Genomic DNA, 7,951 nt, shown 5'->3' on the forward strand with positions numbered 1-7,951 from the left:
AGATTAAATTAATATTCTGTGTTCAATACAAGTAAAACTCAGTCAACAGCATTTGTGGCATATTGTTGATTATCACAAACATTTATTTTGACTTGTCCCTCGTTTTCTTTTAAAAAAAAAGCAAAAAAATCTAGTTAACAATGTGACAATCACAATGGAAGTGAATAGGGGCCAATTATTTATTTTTTTCAAAAGTATAACCACAAGACGTAAACAATATGCATGCAAACATGATTTTAGAGTGATTCAAATCACTAACCTTTTGTTGCCATGAAAATATTTTGTCAACAGACCCTAAAATGACTGTAAATATCACAACTTAAACAACTTTACAGCTCAAATAATATACAGAGAAATTTATGAAAGTGCTTTTATAAAAATTCTCAGCTTCACATTTCTGTGTTACCCTGCCAAAATGGGCCCCATTCACTTCCATTGTAAATGTCTCACTGTAACCCAGATTTTTGCTTTTTTTTTTAAAGAAAAAGAGGGGCAAGTCAAAATAAATGTTTGTGGTAATCAACAATATGCCACAAATGCTGTCGATTGAGCTTTGTCAAATCACCACCAAGCAGCAAACAAACAGAACCAAGATTTCACATTGTGATCTGAAGTGATGTCTACAAAAATGCTTGGGATGAATTCACTAAATCACTGCTACAAGTAAGTAGTTTCAATTACAGAAACACTTTACAATAAGGTTCCATTTGTTAACAACACAAGTTAACATTAACAATGAACAATACTCTTACAGCATTTATTAATCTTGGTTAATGTTAATTTAACATATAGTAGTAAAACAAATTTAAATCAAAAGTTGTATTATTTAACATAATTTAATGCACTATGAACTAAAAATTAACAATTGTATTGGGGTTCTAAATATAAATACAAGGTAAGCTTCTCTGATGACCCAGAATTTTTAAACATTAGCCTACATCTAAACTCAGCAAAAAAAAAATAAACATCCCTTTTTCAGGACACTGTATTTTAAAGATAATTTTCAAAAATCTAAATAACTTGACAGATCTTTATTGTAAGGGCTTTAAACAATGTTTTCCATGCTTGTTCAATGAACCATAAACAATTAATGAGCATGCATCTGTGGAACGGTCGTTAAGACACTAACAGCTTACAGACAGTAGGCAATTAAGGTCGCAGTTATAAAAACTTAGAACACTAAAGAGAACTTTCTACTGACTCTGAAAAACACCAAAAGAAAGATGCCCAGGGTCCCTTAGGGCCGTTACATAGTCAACGCGAGCAAGCAACGCGAGCGACGCGCTCCCTTTCATAGTCTAAACAGTGGACGCAAGCAGACGCACGCGTCACGGGTAGACAAAGAGCTACACCGCTCCCGCAACAGGGGGTAGTAGAGTCTGGTGAAATTAGTAGAGTCGGGTCACGTCATATTCAGATCAAACTGGCAACTGAAGATGTGTGCATATTGCTGATTTTACATAGGCGGCATCAAAGGCAGCGCAGAGATAGACAGTGGTATGTTCGCCCTTTAAACCAAAAAAGAGATCAGGATGGTGAGTTTGTGTCTCTGGTGCTTCCAATGCGAAGCATGGACGAGGAGAGACATTTAAATATAAATGCGGATGTATGCGTATAAGCTCGCATAATTTTTCCTCTTCGCCCGCCATTGTATTCAAATCTTCTTCTGTAAACATAATATACTTGAATTAATGTACAATACTTGCAATGTCGCCCCCACCGACAACGCATAGTATTGCGTGCATCGGTGCGTCGCGTATCAAAAACTAGGATGACACATTTGGCTACGCATCGACAGATAATGGCGGCCGAAGGGTAGCGCCGCATACGCGTACCGATGCGTTGAATATGTAAGGGCCCTTAGCCATGCTGCATGGAGGCATGAGGTCTGCAGAAGTGGCCAGAGCAATACATTTCAATGTCCGTACAGTGAGACGCCCATGAGAGTGCTACAGTGATACAGGAAGGACAGCTGATTGTCCTCGCAGTGACAGACCACGTGTAACAACACTTGCACAGGATCGGTATATCCAAATATCACACATGCGGGACAGGTACAGGATGGCAACGACAACTGCCCGAGTTACACCAGGAATGCACAATCCCTCCATCAGTGCTCAGACTGTCCGCAATATGCTGAGAGGGGCTGGACTGAGGGCTTGTAGGCCTGTTGTAAGACAGGTCCTTACCAGACATCACTGGCAGCAATGTCGCTGGGCACAAACCCACCCTCCCTGGACCAGACAGGATTAGCAAAAATGTGCTCTTCACTGATGAGTCGTGGTTTTGTCTCACCAGGGTGACTCGCGGGGTCGGACTCACGTTTATCATCAAAGGAATGAGCGTTACACCGAGACCTGTACTCTGGATCAGGATCGCTTTGGATGTGGAGGGTCCATCATGGTCTGGGGCGGTGTGTAACAGCATCATTGGACTGAGCTTGTTTTCATTGCAGGCAATCTCAATGATGTGTGTTACAGGGAAGACTTCCTTCTCCCTCATGTGGTACCCTTCCTGCAGGCTCATCCTGAAATGACCCTCGAGCATGACAATGCCATCAGCCATACTGCTCATTCAGTGCGTGATTTCCTGCAAATCAGGAATGTCAGTGTTCTGCCATGGCCAGCACAGAGCCCAGATCTCAATCCCATTGAGCACGTCTGGGACCTGTTGGATCGGAGGGTGTGGACGAGGGCCATTCCCCCCCAGAAATGTCCGGACAAATCGCAAGTGCCTTGGTGGAAGAGTGGGTTAATCTCTCACAGCAAGAACTGGCAAATCTGGTGCAGTCCATGAGAAGGAGATGACTGCAGTACTTAATGCAGCTTGTGGCCACACCAGATACTGACTTACTTTTGATTTTGACTCCCCCTTTGTTCAGGGACACATTATTCCATTTCTATTAGTCACATGTCTGTGAAACTTGTTCAGTTTATTTCTTGGTTGTTGAATCTTTTGTTAGTACAAGTATTTACCTACTAAAAATAAAAGTAGTTGAAAGTGAGAGGACTTTTATTTAAATTTTTTTGCTGAGTTTATCTCAGTTGAGTGACACATTCAATGTCATAGAGTGAATATATAACCTAATATTTCTAAATAGCAGGATTTTTTTTTTTAAATACAACCATGTCATAATTATTCAACCCCTATTGCATGTAGCGGTTTCTTAAATATGTAAATTTGGCAGCACCATTCATACATTTTTAAATATGGTACAACAGCAACCTTCTTGGGTGTGGAAGAAAGCAAAACTTCACTGAGGGAAATGTTGACTTGAATATTCAAGAAGGAATTTGGAAAGACTTGTGGAGTCCTGGAAGAAGGTTTTATGGATGTATGACACTAAACTGAAATGGTCAAGCATGGTGGTGAGTCAGTCCTGTTTTGGGGGTGTTTTGTGACTGCAGGAAATGCTATCCTGATTATGTGACCGGCGCCATGGATTCCATCATGTATCAGGCCAATTTGGCAAAAATGTGATGACTTTAGTGTGTAAATTGAAGCTCTGTGATCACTGGACTTTCCGGGATGGGTTGTGGAATGTCCTTGAAGGGCCCTTTCATTCCATCATTAAAATCCCATTGAAAATCTTTGTTGGGATTTCAAGGAAGCAGTGGCAGCACATAAACCATAGAATGTCAATGAGCTGGAAGCTTTTGCTCATAAGAAATGTGTAAAGATACCAATAGAGAGGTGTCCGAAGAGTGAGAATACTTTCCTGAAACATTTATTTGACGGTATTATGGGTAAAGGATGCACCACATATGATTGACACAACATTTGTATAGAGAATTAGTTATTTTTTTTTTTATTTAAAAATGTGGGTAAACTGAACTCTTTGTTCTCAAAATAACTTAAATGTGTATCATAAACTTACTTTGTGTGTTTACTGAGGTTTTATTGATGTGTTTTAATTCACATCACCAGAATGTATTGCTGGTCAGGGGGGTTGAATAATTTTGATTGCAACTGTATATATATCTGCATGTATATAAGCAATATACTCAATATGAAGCACTCTGTAACCATTGTTTTTATGCTACATGAAAAAGGAGAATGAGCATCATGTACTTTGGTAAAGTTGGAAATATATTAACAGATTCAAACTTCCTGGATCAATAACTCATAAACAAAACGTTGTTCAAAAACAAAGAATGCCTCTTTCCAACCGTAGCAAGATAGACAAAGAGCTACAACCTAATTGTAATCAAAACAAGCCGTCCTCTGAGCTGGACAAATAACATTGATCTCTAGAGCAGTCAGCTGTGAGACCAGTGCGAAGGGACCGTCTACAAAGTGAAACACCGAAAAGCAATACAACAAAAATATTGAATAACTTCACTCTTACAAAGTGTGTAGTGTCACCAATATCACATCACACGTCAGTCGTCTCCTGTTGATTATACTACAACACGTAGTTTGGACAAATTGCCTTTTGATACATTTTGGGGAATTGTTCTTGGGAAAATGTTTAGGGATGTGCCTGAAGCTGGATACCTTATTCAAAAAGGTAAAAATAATGGTAAGGTGCAATATAAATGTAACATCATTATTATTATTATTATTATGTAACTAAATAATGGTGTCCTATTGTAAATATTCCTGATAGATTTACATGACTTTCACCTGTTTGTAGGTGTGAAGGGGATTATGGGAAAGGAGGAGGCGAGAACCAGCTTGACAAAATAAATAATAGTTTAATGAAAAACTTAAACAAAAGACACACACACATACACACGTGATGGTCAGCTGCCCATAAATGATCTCTTTCTGTTGCACCACCATCCGCTGTCGGCCTTTATCCCTCTCGGATGCTTAATTAGCCTGATAAGGGACCGGGTGTGTATAATTACAACCCGGCATGTCCTCCTTTCTGTCACAGTAGGCTATATTTAATTTATTTTAGAATTTGTATTTATTATTCACAGCAAAATGTGTGCTTGACATTTCACATTTTGCTGGACATCTCTTGCCTCCAGAATAAACTTGTTATACATGAACAGACAAACGAAAATACTGTTTCATGCGGATATAATATCTGAAATACCAGGAGAAACCACAACATATTCCACTGTTAATGTAGCCTACAAATTCAGCCTCATCTGGTAAGAAAAAAAGAATGAAATATTATTTAAAATAATAATTGTATAATAATAATAATAAATATTATTTTCATTATTATTAGGCTATTATTATGAAAATGCATATACAAGGCATATTTCATTAATAAAACTATAAATGTAAGAGTAACACTTAAAAATTTGAGTTTCATTTATTTTTTACGCACTTACCAGTTTAAGCCCCGCCCACACCCGATTCTATCCGAATACAGAGACAGATCCAAATACAGATAATAGCTTCGCTGCACATCCCTAAAATATATTCAGTTTAACTTTAATCTTATGCAGTGTAGTGTCACCAAAATCCCTTCACACATCAAAGGTATCCAGTTGTTTATACCACAACACTTATGGGGCTTTTCCACTGCACGGTACAACTCGACTAAACTCGACTCTGCTCGCTTTTTGGGGGTTATCCACTGTGGATAGTACCTGGTATCTATACATTTTAGTACCACCTCGGCCGAGGTTCCAATCGAGCCGAGCCGATACTAAATGTGACGTCAAAATCCGGCAGATCACTGATTGGTCAGGGAGAATCCTCACTACCATCGTCACTGGATTTCCGACACGCAACATCAACCTGCTCGTTTTAAAGTTAGCAAAAGCGATAACAGTACAATTTGTTCGCGGGACTTTTGAATTGTGTAAAAACAAATGGCTGTGCGCAAAACCACACCATGGTCAATAAACGAGGTGCAGACGGTCCACTCGTTAGCGATGAGCGAAACACTTCTCAGGAAGTGTATCAGCTGTTGGCCGCACACGGCTACTACCGGACCTACCAACAGCGTAGGGAAAAGTTTAAAAAAAACGTAAGTAACTACAGAACCATCAAGGAGAAGTGGAAGTGGTTCGACCAAATGGATGCTGGATCTCAACCGGCAAGCAATGAGAGGGAGAGTGCCCTGGACTGGCGTTGATCCACGATGGAGGATGGTACATTTTGTTATGTTAACGCTATACTCTGCTTGAAAGCTTCACTTTATTTAGTTGACCAGCTACTGGAAGCTTGCTTCTAATACAACCAGGCCAATTTAACTTTTACACTTGTGTAAAATCACCATGCAACAACTGCTTTATGAAGCACAATGAGCTAGTAGCTAACAGCTAGTGGTTGTGATATTGTTTTGGTCATGTTTAAGATGATCTCAAGGCAGTAGAGGTGGCGCAACTATGATGATTAACCTATAATCCCACCCAAGGTGAGGTGACACTAAACTGCAGAGAGTAGAGTTGAGGCGAGTCGAGTGGAACCATAATGTGCAGTGGAAAAGTGCCATTAGTTTGGAGAAATGTGCTTTTGCATAATATTGGGGAATTTATATTGGGAAAAATATTCAATATAATGCAAAAGCACATTTTTCCAAACTAAGTGTTGTAGTTTAACCAACAGGAGACCATTGATGTGTGAAGTGATTTTGATGGTACTTCACTGTATAAGAGTGAAGTTATTGAACATTTTTCCCAAAACAAATTCCCCCAAATTATGCAAAATATTTTTGTTGTTTTGCTTTTTGGTGTTGCACTTTGTAGACGGTCCCTTCGCACTGGTCTCACAGCTGACTGCTCTAGAGATCAATGTTATTTGTCCAGCTCAGAGGACGGCTTGTTTTGATTACAATTAGGTAGTAGCTCTTTGTCTATCTTGCTACGGTTGGAAAGAGGCGTCGTTTGTCTTTTAACAACGTTTCGCTTATGAGTTATTGATTCGGGAAGTTCGAATCTGTGAATATATTTCCAACTTTACCAAACTCATTAAGTATGAACTCTATTTGTATCAAGCAGCAGCAGTTCTCATCTGCCTCTCCATCAGAGACCGTGTGTCACAGCCCAGTCTGTTACGTAAGCCTTGCGCCAAATGGCGCGCCGGCCAATATCAGATACAAACCTATTAAAACTGAGGGTCGACCTTATATGTCCAATGCACTTTAAAGTTTATAAACTAAAAATCACAAACAATATATAGGCTATAGATGTTATTTCTCGGGGAGAATACAGCATATTCTGTAGCTAGTGCAGGAAGCAGACTACTAGAATGGGGTCACAATGAAGCATTTCTTCACTATATACGTTAAATAATCAGAATAACTTGTTATAAGTGAATTCGACTTATCACGCACAGTCCAGGAGGAGTTTTGCAGCACACTGCAGAGAAAGCACCACAATGTAACCTTCCTTCCTAACGTTCCTCCCTTGAAAATCGCTCAAATGTTTTAGACCGTCTTGAAACCTGCCCTGCGCGTGCACAAAATCATGCACATGTGAGAAAACCTCAGGGGACAAAACCCCGCGTCCAATCCATCCTTGCACTTCCAATCCAATGTAAACATTACAGCATTACAGCTACAAAACAAGGAGGGGCTCACGGTTTAGGGGGACAAGATACAAAAACACACCGAAGCCTATGTGCGATGAATGCAAGACCACGAAAAGACACAGAAAACCACGCCATCCTCGCGAAGACATGGGCATACAAGGCAGACTCTGGCGCGTTACCTGATTGTTAATATGTGAGCATCTCAATCGCTGACATTTCTTCTTGTAATCCTTCACTTCTCTCCCATATTCGGTGCGGCATTATCCTCAGCTGTTCCTGTTAATGGAACAATCCTTGGATTTCACCACTGACGTGGGAAAAGGTACGAACAGGCGGTCGCGCGAGCATACACGGCAGACTCTGGCATTACTCGTCGCGTCTCGGGCACAACAATCCCCCCCTGAACGCATCACAAGTTTCCGAATTCACTGAACTCAGTAGAACCCGAACTCATCCGCACAGTCCATTTGCGTGGGTTCTGTGACATACCCCTTAGATGGGGCATTTAGAG

At 40.1% G+C, this 7,951-nt stretch overlaps 1 protein-coding gene across 2 annotated transcripts in view; it reads right to left on the reverse strand.

Annotated features, from left to right (window-relative positions):
• The window catches only part of LOC127659841 (RING finger protein 44), a 41,584-nt gene extending 33,633 nt beyond the window's left edge, over positions 1–7,951 (reverse strand). The window contains exon 1 of one of the 2 annotated variants that reach the window (XM_052149794.1): positions 7,620–7,951. The gene's annotated coding sequence lies outside the window, so the exon portion shown is untranslated. The remainder of the gene's footprint in view (positions 1–7,619) is intronic. The other variant, XM_052149797.1, reaches the window with a different exon arrangement.

The sequence above is a fragment of the Xyrauchen texanus genome, chromosome 19, assembly GCF_025860055.1.
Source record: "Xyrauchen texanus isolate HMW12.3.18 chromosome 19, RBS_HiC_50CHRs, whole genome shotgun sequence".
Lineage (NCBI taxonomy): Eukaryota > Metazoa > Chordata > Actinopteri > Cypriniformes > Catostomidae > Xyrauchen > Xyrauchen texanus.